General features: G+C 35.1%; 1 protein-coding gene and 1 long non-coding RNA gene across 5 annotated transcripts in view; both read right to left on the bottom strand.

Annotated features, from left to right (window-relative positions):
* The window catches only part of LOC107692168 (uncharacterized), a 3,589-nt gene extending 2,484 nt beyond the window's left edge, over window positions 1-1,105 (bottom strand). The window contains exon 1 of the long non-coding RNA XR_001634621.1: window positions 944-1,105. This is a non-coding gene — a long non-coding RNA (uncharacterized LOC107692168). The remainder of the gene's footprint in view (window positions 1-943) is intronic.
* Window positions 1-11,618, bottom strand: part of LOC107692164 (mucin-17-like) — a 41,904-nt gene that overhangs the window by 19,120 nt on the left and 11,166 nt on the right. The gene's annotated exons all lie outside the window — the stretch shown is intronic.

The raw sequence follows: 11,618 nt of genomic DNA, 5'->3' as shown, positions 1-11,618 counted from the left end.
TCTATATTTATTCACACCGGCTCTTGAAAACCTCTATGCGAACACACTTGCCCGAAAAAGTGTGGGGGACAAAATTACGTGATATTAAAAGTGGGGGGGACACGTCCCCCGCATAATCTAAACCCCTGGTTGTTAACCTATTCTTCCTGATTGTATCTTATTATTCTGATTCAATTTATTTTTTTTTCATTATTATTTTTTAAAGGTTTGTAAATATAAATGTATGAATTTGACATTTCATAAGGTTAGGAAAAGACACCCCATAGCTCGAGTCCCCCATAGTGAATTTTGGCCATTCCCATAACTGATTATACGCAATCTAAGCACTGTGCAATAGCTAATTGTGACTAACTATAAATTTGAGGAGATTTGAACAGCATACACTGACCATAAGAATTTGGCAGATATGTAGTGGAAAATATTTAAAAACTTACATCATTTATAGATGAAAATTATACATGTATAAATGTGCTACTAATTGTGGGGTCACATTTTCTTGTAAATTTAAAATAATTATTATTTTATTTATATAATTCTATAAATAATATATTTATATAATTATACTGTACTTAACTACAACAGTTATGTTTATTACAATAGGCTCCAAAAATGTATGTCTGTCATCTTAATTATGGCGTGAACAGATTGTTGTCTATGAGTTTAAAGACAGAAAAACACTTATTCATTAGATTATATACATTCGCTTTGCTATAGTCAAAAATGCATTCATTATTTTATTTAATTTTATTTATTGTTTGTTTGTCCCATTTTTTGACAAATTGAGCAATAAAGGGAAACATTTCTTTTGCTGTAGCTAACGCATGTAAATAAAATATAAATTATAAATATATATACTATCGAACTACTATCGAAATCTTGACACAATATTCGTTTATAAGTTCTTTTTAACATGAATTAATTTGTCTTTCATTCAGTGACCTACCTTCTCCCGCTCTTCAAAGTCATAACCATGAATAGCCTAACGACCAATATCCCTTACAATAGTCCTTGCGATGCTTCTAGCCTATGTGATGCGTTTTCGTTCAAAGTTTACAGACTGACAAGACAAAACTTGGGCCAGTAAAATATAAGGTGTGTTGACGTTTGTAAGGTAAGGTGTGGTAGTCTAACAGGTGCAATTTTGGTGACGAATCTCCGTAGCGTGCACTACAGCATCAGATTTACGCTCTTACTCCGTCAACAATAAAGGGTGTACCCTGCAAGTTACTTTAACTGTTTATTTGTGTCGTGAAAAGGTTGTGATAAGGTTTTCCGTACCTCACATGGTTATTACAGTAAAATTGAATAGAACTGAAATTAGAAAAAAATGAAACCTATTAATAGAATGAATCTATTAGGCTGTTACAAAGCTCGAACGGCAAAAATGTGTGTTCTATCCTCCAATCATATTGTTTGTTACTTTATTTTTTTTTTCTGCAGCTAAGACGTACGGTAGGCATAGGCTACGTGTCCACATAAAATGACTTTCAAAAATAAACCCATCATGAAAAAATTAACTGGAGTAAGAAATGTGAAAAATAGCTCATCTCTCCCCTATAGTGCTGGGTGCATTTTGTTCAAGAAATATCTTGTCTGTTAAATTAAAAGTGCATTCACCTGTGCATGTGAACGACATGATAGCAAATGTCACTAATTAATTCAGTCCACTAAATGAGTCAGGTTACATTTCATTTGTGCCCTATACTGAAACAATCCAGTTATGCTGATTAATATAAGTAAAGTGTGTAAGAGATTTCATGTAGATGTTGATTATTGTGATTTTTGTTTAATAGAATCTTTTTTTAACCCTAATGTACAGTGAATTAATGTACAAAGATTTTTTTAAAAACATTGCTATAAAGAAAACGAATATTATATTCAATATAAATAATTTTGATCTATGTATTATTCTAATAATAATAATAATAATTTGATTGATTGATTGATTGATTGAAAATGCACATACATAAACAGGAATGGTCAGAGTCCAAAACCACATTATTAGTATTAATTTCCTCCAGGAGATCAAGAACCTATCTGGAGAACATTGTCTTAAAAAAGAAGAAGATGAAGCACAGGGAAAAGCAGCACAAAATCTTATTGAAGTCACATGACTGGCACATGGTGTACATCTAGGAATTTATTTGTAAACTACAAATGTTTCAACATGTTTCATAGTTTATGCACTTCAGAACCCACTTCAAGCAAGCCTAAATTTATACAAAAACAAACAAAAGCAACTGGTATGTTTTTCTTTCTAAAAACCTAAATACTGTGGAAAGTTAATATTTCGTTAATATCCCCCCAGGGTTGAGATAGGAATATTTAGAATTGAGGAGATGGGGTGATGGAAGGATGCTAGAAAACTGTCACAGAACAGAGGTAAGTCTGCTGTGTATATATACCTTTTATCTTGTTAATTGAGTAGATTACTGAATGTGTTTCTTTCGTGTTATTTAGGTAATTATCTGAACGTGCTCTTCCCAAACTTTGTTAATAAAACATAATGTAGTATAGTATAGTAAGGCCTTTGTAATCCATTCTGCTCATCTTCTGTTCCAAAAATACTGGCTACTTCTAACGATATGTTAGCAAGCAGTTTACTCCAAGACCCTAAGCTGTTGTGGAGCAGGTTATGAACTAGATTAGTTTGCTTCAGGCAAACATCATCAGACGTCTTTGCATGCTGGTTGGAGTGGAGGAACAGATTATTATAATTATAAAACATTATTACAGTATAAAGTAAATTTATATCATGAAATGAATGTCATGAAAGTAAATTTATATCATGAAATTTAATATACCTCCTAAAATCATAATCAGTTGTGTATTTCCAATCTCCCATATCCATACATCTGCAATGGAAGGAAATATAAACACTCCACAGAGCTCCACAGAGTAAATGTTCTGTAGGGTCAAAAATTATCAAAGACTTTTGCTTTCCTGTCCCAAACCTATCTTCCATAACAAAAGGTCCATTTGGAATTCCTGAAGGCACAGAGGTGCTGATTGTGATCAAGGCCTGTAGGCCAACATGTGTATACACTGGGGGGTCTGCTAATTGTCACACCTTTTGCAGGGTGGGCAAAGCTGTAATTTGCTGATTGGTCAGTTTGAATGTCTCACATTTGGTTTTTAGTCACATGGTCAAGGAAGGGATAAAAGAAGGTTGGGTAACACTCTATTTTAAGGTGTTCTTGTTACACATGTTACATGTACTTGCTATTATAATGACAATTAATTATGCATAATTACATGTAAGTAACCCTAAGCCCAACCCTAATCCTAACCATATAGTATGTGCATGTAGTTAATTAATATTACTCAGTACTTAAATTTATAATTACACTGTAACAAGGACACCTTAAAAAGTGTAACCGAAGACTGTAACTGTTGCTTTGTCTCTTTTCTTGGCTGGGGCCCTTTTCTTGGGGCTCTGCTCTCTCTCCCTTTACCATCCTTCATCTATTTTGTAACCAAATTAAGTGTGACCATAATGAATACTATTATTAAACCATTTTAATTCTAAGTTATGTGCTAACTATAGTCTCAATTCAACGTTAACATTAAAGTGCTACCTATTTGCAATACAATTTAGTCACATAATAGCAACGCTCTCCGACATATTTGGCTATTCTAACTGTGCTTATTTCTGTCGATGGTAAGTAGCAGTGGGTGGTAATCGACATGAAATGTACTTTTTTATACCATTGTGCTGATAACGTTTCTTTAGTCATTTGGCAATCCTACAGACTGAACCACTGTAGGGAAACCACGCTTACAGTTCCATTCACTAAGTGTTGGCATAAGATATTTAGTGCTTGTCTATTCCAAACTGAAATATCTTTCAAAGGTCTGTCAACTCAGGGATTTTCTCAAAGACATCATAACACCTATTTAGAAAGTTTGGGGTCCATTAGAGCTAAACAATTATGGGCCATATAGTGTCCAACCTGTTATGCCAAAGGTCATTAAAAACTATGTGGCCGAACATCTTACCACTCATTCTAAGAGTAATACTTTTAGAACACCCCAAGCAGTTTGGCTTTAGACATAAACTAGACAAGGGTGGTGTTGTTGGAGCCTTTAGACCTACAGTAAATACAGCCTTTGACACTGTTGATCATGGTGTCCCTAATACAAATTTAAACATTCAACTTTCGTCCTCCAGGCTCTTAAAGTGCTCGACAAGCCTCCAGTCCAGGGGTCTTCAACCCTCCTCCTGGAGAGCTATCGTGTGCAGATTTCAGCTCCAACCCCAATCAAACAAGCCTGAACCAGCTGATCAAGCTTCTCAAACAGAAGGCTGCATCTTAGCATCCTTCATAGTCCAGTCCTTCTGAGACTTCATGGCTAGAGTCCTGCTCAGCATTAAACGCTGAAATGAGACGATCTAGTAAGCACGTATGGATACCTCATACATGTTTCCACAAAAATACTATTAAAAATATAATTTGAAGAATACTTTATATTAAAAATGCATCTATCAATGCAGTAGGTAATGACAACCGTCTGTGGTCTCCCAATGGTTTACATTATGCACAGTTTAGAATTATGTGATTAATTTACAAGAAAACACAATGCCTTCATCTCCAAAATAATTTTTTGTCTTGCGTGACACAATTAAGTTGAATGAGCTCAGTGCCGATTCATTTTCAGCTAATTATTTTTCGTGAATTGGAATGTGTGCAAAGGATTGAGGGTGATAGAAGGACGCGAAGGATACACCTAATGCACTATTCAAAACAGGCCAAATGAAGCATGTGAAACGAAGACTCCCTTTCAAAGATCCTTCAACTGAGATGTCCTTTAACGAGGCCTGATGGCAGCCCAGATATGAAGCCTTACTATGACTCAGCCTTCTGATTGAGAAGCACCCAAGGTGTTCAGGGTTACTTGAAGACCTTGGAACAACTTTCCAATTACTTCACTTTTGAGAGCTACAATAAGATGAAGACCACGTTGAAGAAGAAGCCCCAATGATCTCTTTTTCACCTTCCTCTCCTCCATTTGAAGCAGTATATGACAGTGCCTGCCTTTTACAACTCTTTGCAGGCTAAAAGAAGAAATGAGAATGACATCTTCTGAAAAAGATGCATTACAACTGTGGTAAAATTAAGACCGTTTTCAGAAACCTGAAAATGGCTTAAACTGCCTACCTCAAACCTTGTTCAATTACTTAGAAAAAAAGGCAGAATGGAATTGCAAGGCACAACATATAGAGTAAAATCCAACAAGTCTACACCATATGGGATATAATATCAGCAAAAAAATAATAATAATTTGATACACTTTATGTAGCTGCTTGTATCATAGGAAATACTATAGGTGGTCATGATGCTACCCCTGGAATGAAATTCGCCATGGCTGCAGTGAAGGAGTGTGGTCCCACATCTGTTTTACAGGCTTCAGAAAGCCAAGTCAAGGCTGCGTCCCAGTCCCACTAACAGACTTGTAGTAACTTGATTTTGGTTGGGGGTGTCCTCCAGGGCTGTCACTATCTGGGAGCAAGGTGGGGATGCTTCTAGGGGCCTCCGGCTGTTTCAACCCCTGCCCCCACATTTCTGAAATGTGATTTCAACTGAACACGATTTTAACCTGAACCCACAGGTACAACCTGCATCGGGGCCCTGCATACCCCAGCTATGGTCCTGAGGGTGTCACACCTACCAACTGATTCAGTGATTATGTTAATGCAGCTAATGACTGAAGACCTGCTAGTGGGTCACTGGCTCAAGCATATGGAAATATTACACTTTTGAAGGAAATTCACAATGTTATGTCATGAGGTGGGACAAAATGTGATTGTTCTCTAAAATGTATATTAAAGGCCTTTGGTTATACTGTATTGCGAAAGATTATTAATTTGTGTATAATATTGTGAATCATAAATATAAAATTGAGGAAGTATGTGAAAGAAATAAAGAACAAAGAGGAAAAGATTTCTCAACAGAATTATTTGCACATTCTCAATATACACGTCACAGATGGCACACCTTGGCCTAAATATGTTTAATAAAGGAAAAAGCTCACCATTAAGGTATAAAGTAGATGACACATAACATTTGATGTGTTCATTTGAAAAAATGCTCATTTATTCCAAAGACCTGTTTAACCATAAGTCATATATCACTTGACTCACTTTCTGGTGTCCCAAAGACAAGAATTATTTTTGACACAATCATGAGACACAATGTTTCTTTAAAAGTGCAATTTGATTTGATGTGCAGATTCTACTTTATTCTCATTCTACGTTTTGTGTCAGCGTACTCTAACAGTTATTTATATTTATGATCAAAACAGACCGAAACAATTCAAATTTGAAGCTTCTCTCTTTTGGTTTAAAACATCTTTCTTTATTCTCTCTCATTCTTTCAGACAGTTTGTTTTAGGGTGTGTGCACATTCAGAACCTGTTGCGCTCACACTCAAACCATTCATCTAACAAACACACAAATTGTCCCTCTTTCACAATCATAGTGTATTGTATTAATTTCCTATTGGGTGGAGAATGTTACAAGCAAGCACAAACACGCACAAACTCTTATCACATCAACATCTCTGTCACATTGATGGACACAGACGTACACACAGACACACCTTCTTTCATATTATGTATCTAACAATACATCCCGACAGATGCGTTTCAGTTGGAGTGTTTTCTCATAAACCTAAAAATACACAAACCTCATACACTATACCTTGTCAGAACAGAAGTAATCTACTTCGTAAATACAAGCTAAACTAAAACACAGGAGAAAATGATAGCAGTTTCACACACGCATTTTGAAAGCAAAGCAAGATAAAATGTCTCACTACTTCAGAATTTCATGTTTAATTCAATGGGTTACTTGCTCTTTCTACTGAAATTTACTAGAAATTTCTGAGTGAACCATTATGTCCCAAATTGTGCTATTTATTAGTGCAAGAGGGTGTATGTCAAATATTGACTTAAGATTTGATCTGTCAGTCATTGACAGGGGCGGACTTATGAGCCCTAAGCAAATTCCAGGTATGGGGCCCCAACACAATAACTATGTGCTCTTTTAAGCCTAACCCTTATTTTGCTCGCTCGCTCTCATAGTTTATAGTTTATTTATCCCTTCACAACAGTAATTAGTCAACCTCATGCTGTTCTAAAGCCATATACCTTATTTGTTTCGGATCACAAAAGATTAAAAAAAATAAATGCTTGCACTTCAGTAATTAGTCAACCTCATGCTGTTCTAAAGCCATATACCTTATTTGTTTCGGATCACAAAAGATTAAAAAAAAAAAAATGCTTGCACTGGTCAATTTGATAAATTGTAACATTTTTCAATTCTTTAACAAACATAAAATTCTCATGCAACACATTCCATATCCCAAATGTTCGCATTTATACGAGTGCGTGGCAGTTTGCGCCGGCGCGCCGAGGAGAAGCACACAAGAGAGTCATTTTGAAACATCAAGATTGACAAGTAAAATTATGACTCGAAACACAATTCTTTTTTTACTGAGGTGAATATCTCTGTTCTGAGACAGTCAGACAGTAATATACAGCCTAGAACGCGTGCAAAGAGCGCTTCCTCATATAATCACTAAAAGCGGTCACTCACTTCAGTTGATTGCGATCTCACGACGTTCCTTTAATAAGCTCTTTACAACGCACTACGAATCTCTTATTTACATCGTATCTACACTTTGTTATAATGAGAGGATTCCCGAGCTTGCAGAACTCAGCACTTGACAAACTCGGCGTTTTGAGCGGTGTGTGGATTCTAACTTAAACACTTCTGGTCATCAAGAAATCAACAAATATGTCTGTGATTGGCTACATTGCTCAACTCTGCAAATATGTTTCTGCAATATCAGATGGGGCACCCTGATTCCCCGGGGCCCTAAGCGGCCGCTTACCTCGCTTATTATTTAAGTCCGCCCCTGGTCATTGAAACACGTCCAACGTGTCTCAGACTCTCATATTCGCAAATACAGAATACTGAAATGCATGACAAATGGATGAGCCATCACAACAGCCAATAATTGGCCTGCCTAACCACATCTATTCACCTGAATGTTTTGATGATACCTGATCTTTAAGCTTTTTGGTTGAAAGTCTGCTAAAGCTCCACCCTTTACTTTTATAGTTTATTCATTGTAATTTTTAATGACTGAGATATCAAACCTGATGTGTCATCTTTGGTTATTTATAATCAAATGAGTGCACTGCACTTTTACCATATGCTACTTCTTTTCTTATTAAGTAGTTTATGTGTCCTTTTCCCACCTTTTTATGGAATTGTGTGGTGTTATATAGATTAACTGATGTAAAGAGGCAAAATACATTTGTGTTCTTTGGTAAAAATATGTTATGATTCACATTTTCTCTTATGGTGATGTTATTTCCTTGCGAATAACAGGCTATAAATAATCACTAGTGTTTAGAGTGATAGTAGAGGCGACAGATTTGCAAATCAGAAAGGCCACCACATACAACTGACTTAAAGGCTATAATTATTGAAAGAATATGTTTAAGGGAAAGGCGGGGATCCTTTTTGAATAGCATAGTTTTCAAAGCATGTCATTCATTACTCACATATGCGCTTTTCCTAATAGGCAAGAATATCACATATAAGTATTTTTCTATTATTTATTTGCTTAGGAAATTTTAGAAACAAGGTTTATACAGATAATACATTAAAGGAATATTTCACCCAAAAATGAAAAATTCTGTCATTTACAGAAGGTGAGTAAATTGTGAAAGAATGATCATTTTGGGGTAAACTATTCCTTTAAATAGTTTTAAACAAATTCAAAATAGTAATTACTTTTAGAGATAAAGTATAGATAATACATATAACAATATACACAGTTGTTTTCAAAAGTATGTATAAAGTAATTAATTTAATTGATAAGTGGTCACTGTGGGTTAACAACAAGGTAATTTATATGATAATACAGAGTTTCATACATTTCCATGAAGGCTATATCATTACCATACAGTTTTGTTTTTCAAGTGTACTATCTCATATATAGTATATAATTTGTTAATGAAATATTGTTAATTTTTCAGTTTAGCTGAATACATTATTCTGATATATGACATTAGTCCTGCTTCACTTAAATGTGTTACATGGAAGATTAATCTGATACAAGATTTAAATCAGAACCATTTTTGTAATGAGCGGGAAACCAAGAAAGGCCAAAAAGGTGTTGGCTTCACAAACATATTTCAGTTAAGCTGAAATGTGTAAAGAATGAGGTGGACCAAGATTCCTGTTATGATGAAAGAGCAGAGGGCAATTTGAAAGTGATGCAACAAAATGTCTTTAACAATTGCAAATAGGGCTGCTTTTTATCAGCCTAAAAGAAATATTCTCCCACCATAAAGTCTAATTAAAAAAAAAAAAAAACCTTGCTGTCTGTGAATAAGAAACAAAAGCATTATGCCAAATAAAGATAAAGATTTAACCGGAGATGTAAATTACTTTACAAGGTTGTTGGTTTTTAGGACATTTTTAAGCAATTGCATTGGAATTTTTGATTGTTCACTACAGTAAAAATTCAAAAATATCACAAACATGTTAGCTATTATGTTGTAAGCACTGAATTTATTCATCAAACCTCTCATTTCTGCCCGGCCAGAGAATTGTATCCACATCACATAGAATGTTTTCTCTAGTTTTGTGTCTAGGCATTTTAAGGAATCTTAATTTTTCTGCAGGAATTCATTTCCAATAGCCTGCAGTCAAATAATCTCCATGTCAAAAAAGAGAAAACAGCTACACAACTGTATTCAGGAGGATCGGTTATTATGGTGGAGGAACAATCTAAAACATGGGTGGTTTTCAGACTGCTACTGAATCAGCATTAAAGTATGTCTGAATTCTGTCAGAGCTCATTTCTCTCATTCTGCATTATCATCTCCAACTGCAAATAATTTTAAACCATTCAAGCTCAATAAGACCAGAAAAATAACTCAGTACTACTTTGTGTGGTTTATTGCATTTAAAACGTCAAATACACAATAAGTTATGTGTATATATATACGAGTATATAAATGGATCATTATATTGGATTTGTGCATTAGATTTGAATGAAAAAAATCTAATGAAATGAGAGCTAATGTGTATGTGTGTATACCATTATATTTGTTGCTGTCATTTTACATTTAATGCATGGATCCTATATGACCTATTCTATGGCAACCACACTGTCTATTATTGTCACTATCCTATTTCATTCCCTTCATCTCTTTCACCATGCTCCAAACAATACCCAGCTGCAGAGACAGGCATGCATGTAACAGACTAATTAGAACAAAGGGGATTATCTTAAAATAAATACACATAATGGTCTGTGAGAACCCTTCATGGATCATAGAGACAAGAGATAAAAGGGGATAGAAATATAACTCCTTTAGTGGCAGACCTTTTCACTATTTTTAGTGCTATGAATGCATCCGAAACACTGAAAAATATATGTATTCTATAAAATGTTTATAGGTGGTCTAGCAGCTGAACAAGAAGCCACATAAGGACCGTATGAAATTTTGACTGTCACTATACAGATTAACACATGTAATCAGAAATGTGATTTAGCAATCGAGTTTTGTGCTGTGAAAACATGATGAAAATAAGTTTATCGATAAACAGTCAAATTTCTGATCTGTCTGTTGTTTGTTTTGAAGTTGCATAGATCTGTTGCTGTACCGTCACAGCGCGGAACTGGTATAGCCAGTTGGGCCGCGGCCCAACCCACATCAAATGCGTCAAATCTGAGTCATTATGAAAAAATCAACTATCAATAAAATTGTATTACATAGCCTATCTATTTATTTTTAGCCTAGCCTAGATTTGAGTTTTTAAAAACTAAAAAAACTAAAACTAAAAAAATAATAATTTATATAAATAATAAATAAATTTGTACTGTTTTATATAAAGAAAAATCTTTAATTTTAAGTCAGCTGTAGTTGTAGTTCGTAAGTTAATTCAGTCTTATGGGATTGATTTCCCTGCAGTTCTGTTCCAAAGGTTATATAATGAATCATGTTGGCAATATCCCACTATGGTCAGAGTGCAGTGTTCTGCACTGTTTCAGAGAAACAATGTGATTTTGTGACATTCATATATTTAGCGCTTTGCCTCACATATTGAAACTCAGCTGCTGTTTACTGTAGTTACGCCTACTTTTCTTCACAATAAAGGCTTTGCTTCAAAAGGCCTTTGACAGCAAAAACAGTTTAATTGCAAAAGGGGCCCTTACAGCCCCCATCTGAACATGTCACTGAAGCCAGCCTATATATAGATCAATCAGTATATAGATCAATGTCCTCACCATGTTATGTTGTGTGGCAAAAGTACAGTCAATACTTCATACAAAAATGTTTAAAGTGTTGAGCATTATAGCTATTCAAAGACATTTCTGTTGAGCATTTAGAGGTGTTTAAGTTCCACAGAATCCACACAGAGGGGAAGGAAGCCATCCTTTACACCTTTACATCTTTACACCTCCTTACACAAATTCCTTCAAATGAGACAAGTTGCAATTTCAGAAAAGGAAAATAAGGGACAATCGTGGATTCCCCTTCAGGAACTCGAGCTGCATCGAGATCGCTTTGGGAACGTCCCTGCGTGACCG

The sequence above is a fragment of the Sinocyclocheilus anshuiensis genome, unplaced genomic scaffold (genome assembly GCF_001515605.1).
Source record: "Sinocyclocheilus anshuiensis isolate Anshui unplaced genomic scaffold, SAMN03320099.WGS_v1.1 scaffold322, whole genome shotgun sequence".
Lineage (NCBI taxonomy): Eukaryota > Metazoa > Chordata > Actinopteri > Cypriniformes > Cyprinidae > Sinocyclocheilus > Sinocyclocheilus anshuiensis.
The sequence above is the reverse complement of the archived record's forward strand: the minus strand, read 5'-3'. Positions and strand labels throughout refer to the sequence as shown.